Here is a 14,746-nt window from a genome sequence, read left to right as displayed (position 1 = left end):
GCCAGAGGCTGAACCTGGGGCTTTCTGCATTCAAAGCAGACACTGTACCATGAAATCATGACCCCGCTGCAAGATATTTAAATTACTAAGTGACACTGGGTTCAGTTACACGACATGCTGGAAGTTCTCTGTAGCTTAACCCTCCCAGTGTGATGTTAATGTAGAAGGGTGCAAGCACAAGGCTCATTCATACAGTACCAAATCATGGCTTGGTGTTCTGTATGAATCACTATATTGTTCTTGAGCCTTCATGCCCTCAGTTATTTGTGTGAAGTAACAAGTGAGCCTTGGCAAAGATGCATTCAAGCATCTCTTTCAACGTGGGTCTGAACGGAAGTGTCGTGGAATCCCACCCAGCAATTTCTGCCTGCCACGACTATCATATCCACGTGTCTCAATCAATGAGGCATTCAGTGGGTCAAAATGTTCAGCTGAGCAGCAGCTGGAATGGGCGGCCTTTTGAGGTAGTTAAAAAGTGTTTGAAAAAGTATCGTGCGGGAGGCGGGAAAAGAGAGGATTCATAATACACAGTTGGAGACTCAACATACTGTTTAGTTCCTCTGCTTGTGATATAAAACCTGCATCTGTCCAAACACATGCCCCCTTCTTTTGCTTGCCCGTGATGAATCAACAGTCCAGCAATGATCATTTCCAGCTCATAGCGAGACCTGCAAAGCACTCTGGATCCTACTTGTCAAACTCTCCCAAAGACTTGAGCTGTGATGGTTTGTTTTTAAACTCCCTTCATGAGATTTACAAGAAGTTAAATTGTTTTAAAATATATTTTTTTAATTTTGAAGGAGGAGGAAGGGAGAGAAACTGGAAAGTAGAAGACATTTAGGAATACCAATCCTCCATTCCTTACTCTGGGCTGCTACTGCTTGGCATCTTAAGCCCAGCCTTTTACATGTGAGAACTCCTAGTAGTCAGATGGCCTGTAATGGTGCCATTTTCAAACGTGTGTATCTTTTGAAATGTGGCATTTAGAACAGTGAATATGTCAAATCATGTATTTTGGAGGTGAAGGAAACCAACTGGAATATAATTGTCTTTCATAGACAGGCAGGGGCAACACTGAGGCTCAGGATATTACAGGGACAACACTGAGCAATTATCTGTGCATTGACCATTTGCTTATTATTTGGATTTTCCATTTTAGGGAAGCTTTGCAAAAGGTTCGTTGTCTAAATTAAAATGTTTAGAATTTATTAGTAAAGCAGGTCAAACCTGACATCTTGATGACTCCTGAACAGGAGTTTTCCTGTTGTTACTTTCAACTAAAAGATGTAGGAGAGCCAGAGTGGTGTAATGGTTAAGAGTGGCGAACTCTAATCTGTAGAACCGGATTTGATTCCCCACTCCTCCACATGAGCAGTGGACTCTAATATGGTGAACCAGGTTGGTTTCCCCACTTCTTCACATGAAGCCAGCTGGGTGATTTTGACTAGTCACAGCTTTCTTCGAACTCTCTCAGCCCCACCTACCTCACATAGTGTCTGTTGTGGGAATGGGAAGGAGACTGTAAGCTGATTTGATTCTCCTTAAAAAGGTAGAGAAAGTTGGCATGCAAAAACCAACTCTGCTTCTAAACATGACTAGAATAATTTGAAAATGTTTTGATTGTAAAAGTGATGATTCTTAAGGTTTCCAACAAAAACTGTGGTAACCTTAATATAGTGGGTGAACTTGAATACCATCTGTGGAGAAATGCATTTTACTTTGGAGGTTTGGACTGTATAATACCTTCACATTAAGTTTTTAAAAGTTTTTCTCTCTCTTATCAGAAAGCAGGCGGGGAGGGGCCTCACCCAGCCCAGTGTCTTTGAAATGCTAATGATGAGCCTGACCTAAATAGCCCAGATTAGCCTGATTTTGGAGCTTGTCAGATTTTGGAACCTAAGCAGAGTCAGCCCTGGTCAGTATTTGAATGGGAGTCCACCAAGGAATACTAGGGTTGCTAGGCAGAGGCAGGCAATGGCGAATCGCCTCTAAACATCTTTCGCCTTGAAAACTTGACAGCAAAAAAAGAAAAGAAAAAAGGAGGGGCTCACTGGCTGGAGACAATGATATGGTCAAGTCACGCTTCCCACTAGAAGAATGACATCTATGAAGGAACAGAGCTTTTGAAAGTGACATCATAGAGTCCGCCCTCCAAAACTGCTATGTCCTCCCGGGGAACTGCTCTCTGTAGTTAGGACTGGAGATCAGTTGTGATTCTGGGGAAACTCTAGGACCCATCTTGAGGTTGGTAACCCTACTTGGGTCATAGCCATGGATTCTGGAAAAGTCACGTGCCTAATCAGTCTTTCTTGTGTAAGCCTTGTGTTAAACTCTTTAAACAGTTCAAAATGTCAATATCAGAATCAGCCTTCTGGAATATATTTTGTATGACCGCAAAACAACAGAATGTAGGTTGCCTGGACTAGAATCAAATGTTGACACCTACCAAATATATACAGCCTTTCCCCTACAATCTCCGGGAACTAATTCCTCCTCGCCTTGAATTTAAGTTCATGCTCCCCCTTTCTCGACAAAGGCAGAACATTTACCAGTGTGTCTCTTTACAGCTCAAATAACAAGCTGGCAGCCTTATTACCTCCCTGTCAGTTCACATAACTTCAGCAGGGTCACTTCGGGCTAACTTGTGGACTGAGACTTTGAAAGACCAAGCTGATTATAGCATGAAGAGATCAGTAAGGAACTGAGAACAGGAGTTGTCCACCCAGGTGAAGAGATTGTTTGCCTATTGCTCCTTATCGTATATTCTGGCTCTGTATTGGTGAAGCAAGGTGCATCATGTAATACGACTGGGCTGAGTGGGCAGGAAATAATGGCAAAACCATGACAACAAAGACTGTGGTTTGGCTGAGAGCTCATAGAAGGCTTAATATTTGCTTTCAGTGTCTTAATTTATCCAAGTCACCAAATGTATCCAGTTGCTTCTTGTGTGAGGCCTAAATATAAAATGTACGCAGGTCTTGTGCGTAAGGCGATTAGACAATCTCAACTTTTGGCAAATGCAACAGAATTTGACGCTTCTCATAAAGTCCCTGTGAAACTGTATCAGCAGTCACACAAAACGAAATTGTCCCACCTGTGACCTCTGCTTTTCCAGTAGATTTTGTCAGTTTGCTTTGAGACACTTGAGTCCCTGGTGAACAACAGTGAAACCGTTCCATAGTGAGATAAAGCAGAACTGGCAAGCAAAATGATGTCAATTAGAGAAAGCCTGAGAAATGCCTTTAGCCTGTCTACTGTATCATGTTTTTGCGATTAAGCATGGTGTGTGTTGCAGTGAAGTAAGCCATCTCAGCGCAGTGGAGGGCTAACTTATAAAAATCACTGTTAGCTATATGCAGTTTTATATGCATAGAATTCCACATACATTCTGATGCCTGTGGTAATCGGAATGTCTGGAAGTACCCATCTTAGTTTAAATCAAGCTTTTGGACCTTGTAATCATGGAGGGGTACTCGAAAGTGGGCAGGTGGTATTTGTATAAGGTTGCCAACTTCCAGGTACTAGCTGACAATCTCCTGCTATTACAACTGATCGCCAGCTGATAGAGATCAGATCACCTGGAGAAAATGGCCACTTTGGCAATTGGACTCTATGGCATTGAAGTCCCTCTCCTTCCCAAACCCCACCCTCTTCAGGCTCTGCCCCAAAAACCTCCCGCCGGTGGCAAAGTGGGACCTGGCAACTCTATATTTGTGACAAGTGTCCATCTCTGGGGTGGACTGCAAAACTTGCCATGTTCTCATACATTACATTTTTTTATCCCTCCCTTCCTCCAAAGTTAGGCAGAGTGAGTGAGTGACTTCCCAGGTCTCACCAATCTGCCACTATATCACACTGGTTCTGTCGGTGCCTTCCCCAAAACATTTAAGTACAGTGACAACATTTTTTACATAAAGCCTGCAAACCAGGCTAAAATGTGTACATTTTATTGATTTGCCTAATCTAGTTTGAGTGCACCGTTTTTTTTTTGGGGGGGGGGGGAGGAAGGACACAGGCTTTCCTTTTTCCACGATGTGTTATTAGGAGGAGATTTAAAATATTTAAAATTAGGAGGAGATTTAAAATAAGCATTTTATTCAAGGACTAGAGAGATCTAGACTTCAGACAATGGAGATCCTAGGCCCAAATGTTACAGAGAACTGGAGTGACTATAAGCATAAGTTCAAGTTATCACTCTACTTAAGTTCATGCTGGAGGTCATGGGAAAGTCATGTAGTGAGCTATATTAGCCTTCTCACTATGCAGATTTTCAATTCGATCTAGGGTTGCCAACCTCCAGGTACTAGAGAAATAGGTAAACCTACGCTGAACTAGTTGAAACTGTGGAGAGGCAGCAGCGCATGGCTCAGTAAATATAAAGTGAAAATTAAAGAGAAAAGCAATGCAATTACTTTGAAGTTCAATGCTTATTTATATATATATATAACCAAACCTAAAAAGTCTCAATATATGGACAAAGTGCCTCGCAGTGAACTGTTCACTGTCAGCTGGAGATCAGATGTAATAGCAGGAGATCTCCAGCCACCACCTGAAGGTAGGCAACCCTACCAATGGCAGTTATGGTAAAGTGAGCAAGGTAAAACTTCTTTACACTGCTTCTATCCCTATTGCTACGACAGGTCTAAAAGGAGTGAAAAGAGTCTCTGTAATGTTGCAGGGTTGTGAAAAGTGCTTGCACAAGGCAACAGAATGACATTTTCTTGCATGTTCCTTAGTCAGCTTCTTTCAGGCAGGTCTCCCATTAGGAAAGGAGACACCAGGTTGTGAATTTCAGCAGATTGTGAATCTTTGCCAGGTTGTCAATCTTTGCTAGGGAGAACATTGCTTTCCAATCAACATGTGAACTTGCTACTGTGCAGTCTGTGTTGAACCCTGATGAAGAACCTACCGAAACAGGAAGAATACCGGATCCCTGTCCTGTGATGGGTTCATTTGAACCAACTATTGTCCACTTTTGAAGTCCCGCACCTCACTGCACAGCTCCAGGGAGATTGGGATTGATGGTTCCTTTCCATCTCAAGGAGTTCTGGGCATGGACTTGGACTTTAATTCTCTTCACTTTTGAATTGAGAATACAAGAGTTCTGTTCATGTAATGGTGTAAGAACTGCACATTGTATTATATGATTGTATTTGAATGTATTTTTGAATAGCATTCAATTGACAACAAAGCTACGCTGTTCACGTTGTAGTTTTCTGTATTTTTCATAGCCAGTACTGCTGTTACTTTATTTGAGGTTGTCAATCTTGGCGGATACCCAACCATGGTGCTGTATGGTTCAAAACAATGTTCTGTAGGGGAAAAGGTGTACTTTCAAAGAGAAATCTGAACTGTGTCCAGGGTGCTTGCTCTTTCCTGCTATGTTTGCAGTTGCCTGTTTCTCTAGAAACAGCCATTCCAAGCGGAATGACCACTTCAAGTGAGATATTTTTCCTTTTAAATTGAACACCACAGTTAATTGCTTGTAAGCAAAAAAACCATATTCACCCAGGCTGAGCTCCTGTGTAGGACATTAGGGTTGCCAGGCCCATCTTCTCCACCGACGGGAGGTTTTTGGGGCAGAGCCTGAGGAAGGCAGGGTTTGGGGAGGGGAAGGACTTCAATGCCATAGAATCCAATGGCCAAAGCGGCCATTTTCTCCAGGTGAACTGATCTCTATCGGCTGGAGACCAGTTGTAATAGCAAGAAATCTCCAGCCGCCACCTGGAGGTTGACAACCCTATAGGACATGCATGTGTATTCAATCGCTGTAAAACCTTGGTTAATATGCTTTTAATACAGTGTTGGCATTATTTAATGGTTGGGGAGAAACAACTACTGGAACCCAGAGCCAAGGCGAAAGATTACCAAGATTTGGTTTTCATGATTACACCAGCAATTTATTACTCTGCGGCCGAAAGGACTCCACCCAGGGTTTAACTTGAGTCCCATAGCTCATAAGAGCATAGTTTGAGATTAGTCCTGGAATATGTGAAGCAGCAGTTGGTAAATCATACTACTCCATGCTGTCCCTGGATGACCAGATGGCATCTGTGCCCAGGGGTGTCCCCTTGGTCAGATCCACCAACTATGACCTCTTCTGGGGCACAAGGATTTGGTCACCATGATAGATGCCTTGATAACCTCTAGATTCAATCATTGCAGTCTAGGTGGGGCTACCTTTGGCAGGTATGCAGCAGATGGACTTTAACAGAATCTGGCCAAAGACAAGGTGTAATGCTGTGAGAGCTTTACAGTCTTCCAGTTAGTTCCTGGGCCTAATTCAAAGTGCTGACTTGAAATCTGAGGCCCTAGATGATCTAAAACAGGGACATGTGGCAGAACACCTCCTCTCCTGTGTATTCCCATGGATGTTGACATCTCCTAGGTTCTTTTGTCATGTGTGGTGAGACTACAGAGAGGAAGATCATAGCTTTCTCTGTGGTGTCTTCCTTCCACTGGAACTTTCCACCCAAGAAGATTGTCTTGCTGATAAGGACTTTTTCAAGTTTGGTAAAGACTTGCTTATTTAAGAAGGCTTTTAGTATGTAATGTCTGGTACTATGGCATTGCTGAACTGTTTTTGAATTTATGTGATTCTATTGTTTTTAGGAAATGTATTACATTATGTAATTTTATAGGTTTTTTTATTGACACTAGAGCCTATCATTAGCCAGAGAGAGAGGATAACAATGTTAAATAAATCAAAGGCTGTACAAAGCACAAGCTTACCAATGAGTGACCAAAGTTTCTTCTACACATATCTGCAATTACGGGGAAAGATATTAAGGGTGGGGGGAGGTCTGGTACTTTCTGTGTCTCCTATTTCTGTTCAGATTTCTTGACTTCAGCCAACCTCATATCTCATCCTGCTTGGGTCAAGAACCTTAATTCTCTTGCCTGCTTTCAAAACCCATGCCATCTGCACCTTTTATTTTTGTATGTGGTTGTGGAATCATACACCAGCATGGTTTAGTGGTTAAGAGCAGTGGTTTGGAGCGGTGGACTCTGATCTGGAGAACCGGGTTTGATTCCCCACTCCTCCACATGAGCGGCGGAGGCTAATCTGGCGAACTGGATTTGTTTCCCCATTCCTACACATGAAGCCAGCTGGGTGACCTTGGGCAAGTTACAGCTCTTAGAGCTTTCTCAGCCCCACCCACCTCACAGGGTGTCTGTTGTGGGGAGGGGAAGGGAAGGTGATTGTAAGCCGGTTTGAGTCTCCCTTAAGTGGCAGAGAAAGTCGGCATATAAAAACCCACTCTTCTCCTTCTCCTCCTCCTTCTCCTCCTCCTCCTCCTCCTCCTCAAATGCTTCGAGCTTCTCTAGTGATCAAGAGCCTCAGACTGGACACTTCTACAAAGTGCTGTATACTGGGAGCAATGTGAGAGAGCTATGTAGAGTAGACCTCCAATATTTCTTACCATTTTGTGAGAGTTGGTACGGTACTTTATATTTCCTCTTTTGGAGACAACTTCACCTTATCCTTTGGCATCTGCATTTCTTTTATGCTAGTCTGAAATTACTCTACTGCTTTGCTTCCATATTTGTCCATCTCAAATCACTGGTAAAGTCCGTTGAATTGTCTTGGGACAGCCTGACATATATTAATAACTTTGTGCCTCTCTTTCAGATTGAAATTATAAACAAGATGTCTGTCATTTTTTGGAAGGCCATCAATGTTACACAGTCATATAATTTCTATACAGCCCCAGTGTATGGGTTTGGTCTGGCCACCCTCCCTCTGCCGAAAACGGAAATAAGGAGAAGTTTGACTAAAACTCCCAATTTTAGGAGTAGTATGGCAAAAATTGTATGCGTTTGTGAAGCATTTGGAAGGCTACAGTTCATGACATCCTCATGTGTTGTGCAGGCCTGCATTAGAAGAAGAAGAAAAAAAGCAAAGTTTCTATCTGGACAAAGACTTGAGAGATAGGAAAGATAAACGGAAGCAACCTAGTGAATACACATTTCTTTAGCCAACTCCCCTTTGAAATATTTGTTAGTGTTGCATTAACATTTCCTTCTTGGGCTATCTGCCAAGATTCCTGCAGGCCGACTGATTCTGAACCAGGCCCCATGAGTATTTCTGCTAACCTTACGTGATATCTGATCATGCAAATGACAAGAGAGCTATAAAGAACTGTGTCCGCTATCAAATGTGAGGAAATAACTTGTTGTTGGGACTGCTCTCGGTATCCTCTCCAGAGCTCAGGTGAGCCGATAAATCTGTATCAGATATCACCTTTAAAAACATATTGTGGTTTTTAGGATATGAATCTAGGACTTCTAGTCAGAGAACCTTCATATGTAATATCCAGTGTATCTTTCCACACCAAATACAACACAACAAAGCAGGAATCCAGTGGTTTCTTAAAGACTTAAAAAAGACTGTTTATTCTAATGCTATGGACTAACAAGGCTACCCATCTGGAATCACTTACAACACTGCAAGATACAAACTGAAGTTATGGAGATCATCTGCATCCATGAGGTAATTTCACTTTATCTTTACAACAAGATGTTAGGTAGATTAGGCTGGGGATGACTTGCCAAGACTACCCACTGAGCATCGATTGTGCCCCGTCTCATCAGTCCACCCCACCCAGTTGTCCCATTGTAGTGTTCTCATCGATTGAATAAGCATACCATGGCAAACAAAGAGTGCATTTACTAAGACATCCCCAGTAGGGTTGCCAGCCTCCAGGTACTAGCTGGAGGTCTCCTGCTATTACAACTGATCTCCAGCCAATAGAGATCAGTTCACCTGGAGAAAATGGCCACTTTGGCAATTGGACTCTATGGCATTGAAGTCCCTCCCCATCCCAAACCCTGCCCTCCTCTGCCTCCACCGCAAAAACCTCCCACCAGTGGCAAAGAGGGACCTGGCCACCCTAATCCCCAGGTAGCTCAACTGACTACCTGAAATATATGCTATAAAGAAATGTTTAAAAATTCTCAGAGATGTCAGCCACATGTGACAGAAAATTCTGTTATCTTCAGAGCAGCTGATTCAAGATGAATTCTAGAAGAAGCTTTGTGTTACCATTTTGCATTGCAAAAGAGATGGCCACGAAAGGCGGGACTTGCTTTGTGGTGCTGTCACCCTGCCTGTGGAACTCCCTTATTGAATCAGTTTATCTGGCACCTAACCTCCTGAGAGTTTTAGGTAACAGGCTTTTGCTTTCCTGGCCTTTGGCAATAATTAACATTATCCTGTCTTTTATTTATTTAGTGCTCTAATATGTGAACTCAGATTTATGTATTTACTTACTTCATTTATACCGTGCCCTTTTCCCTGATGGGAACCCAAAGCGATTTACAGCATTCTTCTCTCTTGCATTTTATCTTCACAACACTCCTTTGAGGTAGGTTAGGCTGAGACTATGTGACTGGACCAAGGTCACCCAGCAAATTTCCATGGCAGAATGGGGATTTGAACCTGGGGCTCTCAGATCCTAGTCCGACACTCTAACCACAACGCCACAGTAATTCTCTTTTATACAAACATCTCATGTTCTGAGTAATTTTCATTACATTTAGGTACCCTTTTGACTCCAGCCAAGCTGCTTATACTGGCCATTTAACTACTGAGTAAAGTTGCCAAATTAGTGCCACAGACAGCAACTGCTGTCTTTATTTGTTTCCTACTCCTTTCCCCACAAGGAGTCTTAGGGCAGCTCACAAAACCCAACCGTATATGGACTTCATCACTTAAACTTACATGTTTACAACAGGCAAACAAGAGCCTAATGGAAATACTGATTATCTGCACTAAAAACCTCTCTAAAAAGCCCTGCATCATACCATATAAAAAAGCCCTGCCTCATACCATATAAATCCCTTCCGACCTTCTCTGGGAGACCATTCCACAGAACAGGGCATGATCAAGAAAGCCTGGGGCTGGGTTGACCTGCATGAGGGGAAGCTCTTGGGGGGCATGGAATCGTTGCATGGGTTTGGTCCTGTTACCTGTAGTGGCTGCCTGAAAACTAGGGTTGTCACCATTCAGGTGGTGGCTGGCAATCTCCTGGCATTACAAGCGATCTTCAGGCAACAGAGACCAGTTCACCTGGAGAAAATGGTCACTTTGGAAAGTGGACTGTATGGCATTATAATAGAGACTTATTTACCTCCATGTCTTGAGAAGTTTGAGCTGTCCGTTTCTATGAAGACTTTGTTAAATAGGACATTTTTCTCCAGGCTTGTGGCAATCCTAGTGGTAAAAAGGTAAAGGTCCCCTGTGCAAGCACCGGGTCATTCCTGACCCATGGGGTGACGTCACATCCCGACGTTTACTAGGCGGACTTTGTTTACGGGGTGGTTTGCCAGTGCCTTCCCCAGTCATCTTCCCTTTATCCCCTGCAAGCTGGGTCCTCATTTGACCGACCTCGGAAGGATGGAAGGCTGAGTCAACCTTGAGCCGGCTACCTGAAACCGACTTCCGTCGGGATCGAACTCAGGTCGTGAGCAGAGCTTGGACTGCAGTACTGCAGCTTACCACTCTATGCCACGGGGCTCCTGAAATCCTAGTGGTAAACCCTTGTATATTCCTTTCGACTGCAGATCCATGTCGCTTGTTTGAATCGTCCTTCATACAAAAAGTGGAGGGCATTGTTTCCCTTCACATGGAAAACTGCATGCCAAGGAACAGGGTTGTAGCCTCGCCTGTATCTTTCAATCTAGTTTTATTTGTGAAGGGAGGGAATATTGTTGCTTGGAGGAGCAATATCTCGTGAAGCCCTTCCCCCAGGCTGAAGTAACTCAGTCTGGATGTACATTTACCAGCTCAGTGAGAACTAGGCCTCTGACATAACTTCCTGGGGATAAAAGCTGCTCTGTCTGCATGTGCTGTTAGATGGGGCTAGCCATTGATTCAGAGAGTCTGTTTCACCCAGGCCAGATGTTAAAGTCATCTTCCTCTCTTGCTCCCTCTCCCCGGTTTTTAATTGATCTCACCAATTGCTTGAGCTCCCCATGAAAAGACTGGAGGCCTTTCCTTTTATTAACGAATCCCAGAGCAGTCCTTTCATTCCTACAGCTGCAGATCATTACCAAATACGATGGTTTCTTAATCATCAGCACTCCCTTGTCCCATCTCCCCCACATCTAAAGGGGGACACAGGGTTTCAGCTTTGCCTTTGTCTCTTTGCCTTTGTGTCACCCCACCACAAACGTTTGTCTGTTTTCTTCACTGCCTGACCTGAGACTGAATAACACTCCTATTCCACATCTGTGCTCAATATATGTCTTTCCCCACTGTACCTTGTATCACCTTTCCCAAAATATGCCACGAGGGAAAACAAGCCATCAGGCCAAATACTTGGAGAAATGGGCTGATGTGCTCCTGTAATTAGGTCAATGCCTTCGGATTTTGTTCCTTTTTATTTTTGTTTCGTTTTTCTAACTGCTGACTTCTACTCCAATTGGTTTACAGTGTGAGAGCCAGTGTGGTATAGTAGGTAAGAGCGCCGGACTCTAATCTGGAGAACCGGGTTTGATTCCCCGCTCCTCCACATGAGCAGCGGAGGCTAATTTGGTGAACCGGGTTTGTTTTCCCACTCCTACACATGAAGCCAGCTGGGTGATCTTGGGCTAGTCACAGTTCTCTTTGAACTCTCTCAGCACCACCTACCTCTCACAAGGTGTCTGTTGTGGGGAGGGGAAGGGGAGGTGATTGTAAGCCGGTTTGATTCTCCTTAAAGGTAGAGAAAATCAACATATAAAAAAACAACTCTTCTTCTACACACCCAAACAACCATTCGATGGTCTGAGCTTTTGAACCTGATTAAAATCTTTATTCTAGCAAGTAATTTAGAGTGGTGGGCTCTGATCTGGAGAACCGGGTTTGATTCCCTACTCCTCCACATGAGCAGCGGAGGCTAATCTGGTGAACTGGATGTTTCCCCACTCCTCCACATGAAGCTAGCTGGGTGACCTTGGGCTAGTCCCATTCTCTCAGCCCCACCTACCTCACAGGGTGTTTGTTGTGTGGAGGGGGAAGGTAATTGTAAGCCGGTTTGATTCCTTAAGTGGTAGAGAAAGTCGGCATATAAAAACCAACTCTTTTTCTTCTTTCACATCACCTGTTAACCTGATCCTTTTAATTGGAGGTGTTGAGGATTGAGCCTGGATCTTCTGCATGCAAAACAGATGCTCTACCACTGGGAGATCTTTAAAGGGACAGTCTGTGGGCTAGGGATTTTTTCTTCACAATCAGCTTCCTGCCCTTCCTGAGCTTGGCTACCCAGTGTCAGCAGTTAACTCACAAGGCTCTGCTGCCCTCTCTTGGATCGCTCTCTCTTGCCCTGTCCTCCACCGCACTTTCTATCCTTTAAATGAATCAAAGTTCTTTAACTAAATTGAGTTTGTTTTTTTGTTAACAGTGCAGATTAAAGAATGTGCAATTGATACAGAACAAAAACCGTGCTACTGTAGTCATTACTAAATTATGGCTTTTGAACTTTGATCATTCCATCCCATCACAGAGACAGAACAGAATTATGTATCTCAGAAAAGGCAAACTCAGAACAGTGACTAGGGTTGCCAACCTCCAGGTATTAGCTGGCAATCTCCTACTATTACACCTGATCTCCAGCCGATATGGATCAGTTCACCTGGAGAAAATGGCTGCTTTGGCAATTGGACTCTATAGCATTGAAGTCCCTCCCCTCCCCAAACCCCACCCTCCTCAGGCTCCACCCCAAAAGCCTCCCACCAGTGGTGAAGAGACACCTGGCAACCCTAACAGTGACTCATGCAGAAACAGGATGGAAGCTTCAGATGGTAAGTCAATTCTAATCTTATACACTTTGAGGTGTAACACCTTTGGGGTGTAACGGTGAGGCATGCCTCCATTTTAATTCAGATAAAAGTGTGCCTTGAATGTTTTAAAAATATTTTATTTTTTTACATTATTTATAGTCTGCCTTTCTCATTGAGACTCCAGGTGGATTATACAACGCAAGTCAGTACAATCAGTGTAAATCAGTGTAATGTAGTAAGCAAAGTAACAAAACTAGGATTTCAGAAACCTAAACAAAGCAGAAGTATTAGACATCATACGTTAACAATGCCAAAAGTGGATTTGCATATTAGAAGTTGTGCTAGTCAAGTATTGTGCTAGACAGCATAATTATGCACTTTCTCCACCAGCAGGACCTTTTTAAAAAAGGGGGGATCTTTACAAAGTACAGAAAATTGCTCAACTGGTCCCACTCAAAACCATCTGTCATTATCTAAGTTGTGGTTCACGTTGGATGAGGATCTCAGAAAACCAGTTTCAGTTCCCCACTCTGCTAGAGAGCTCATTGGATGACCCTGGGCCTGTCATCCTATCACAGCCTAGCCTACATCCCAGGGTTGTTGGCATAAGATGCAGGCGGGAGGAGCACATACGCTGCCCTGGGTCCTTAACAGGAAGGATATCCCAGTCCTATGATGTATACTGAACATGGACTTTGGGAGAGAATGTGATCAAGGGGTACATGCCTCCCTTAGGAACTATGCCTACTGCCACAGAGAATATGTGTCATATTTTGAACACTCTGGATTTAGCAGAATTTGGCTCAAACTGTACAGTAACCCAATGACACTAAACTGAAGCTCAGATCCCAGCCTGATAAAAGGATTTGGGCAGTGTACAATGAAATTCTAACTCTTCCAAATTCTAACTCTTCCAGTGTTATTGCACAAACATTGCTCTCTGCCTCTTGAACTGGCTCCTGTGATTCATGCTTCTTGGTTGCCCACTTGACATTTCCAACCCGTTTTACAAAAGCAGCAATTTAGAAATTACTTTCCTTCTGGGTTTGGGAGATGTGTTTTCAGTCAAGGATGAATTCTTCATAGGCCGCGGAAAGGTCAAAGCAGTAAAGCCAAATTGTTTTTTAAGACAAATATATATGCTTATTTTATTAACAGGGGGAGATGAAATTTATGAGGGTGAAATTCACACTGGTTATTTAAAGGATTCCGAAATAACAGCTTCCCACCCAGTCACATGGGAGGGGGAAAAACAGCTATGAAAAAAGAGATGCATTTTTGGGCTTCAGATTTCAAAAGTGTGTGTGCAAAAGGACAAATGAGGATCATGTAATTAGCGTTTAACAGATACTCGTTTAGTGCTAATATCAGACCAACCTTTTACTTACAAGATGACAATAATTTGGCCCAAAAGATTACTAAATGGCAATTACACATTCAGGCACCTCCCAGTCATAAAGCAAGTTAAATTAGCCTGCCCATTTTTCTGTCGGCTCAAGCTATTTTGCCACTGCTTTTTGCTGTCTAGCTTTAATGTTCCATATTTTTCCAGCTCTTAACAAGTAACGTCTTTGTGTGTGTGCAAGTAATATAAGCAAGAACCTTTCCCCAAGCACTTCCTAATCTATCATCTTCCTTACAAGACAATACTTTATAAACATTTATGTCATTAAAGCCTGGAGTGGATGATCATCGGGTACTCTTTGGTCCTATGATTTTTATGACTTCAACCTGTCAGCATTTTTAGGCTAGGTCCTTTTACCACGCTCACTTTCAATCACTGTTATATGCTCAACTATTTTTTTGCTGCTCCTTGTTATTTACTGCAGGGATCCAGCTGGCTTCCATTTCCTTTCTGATGTGTGTCAGAGGCTGCCGAATAAAATTATGCAGAGGGTAGTGACGGCCGAGTGAGAGCTCACGTTCATGTAACCCTGGGAATGTTTTCTCGTGTATTATCCGGACCCAACTGGGGCTTAGG

The sequence above is a fragment of the Euleptes europaea genome, chromosome 7, assembly GCF_029931775.1.
Source record: "Euleptes europaea isolate rEulEur1 chromosome 7, rEulEur1.hap1, whole genome shotgun sequence".
In the NCBI taxonomy this organism is placed as follows: domain Eukaryota; kingdom Metazoa; phylum Chordata; class Lepidosauria; order Squamata; family Sphaerodactylidae; genus Euleptes; species Euleptes europaea.
This window is presented reverse-complemented; position numbering follows the sequence as displayed.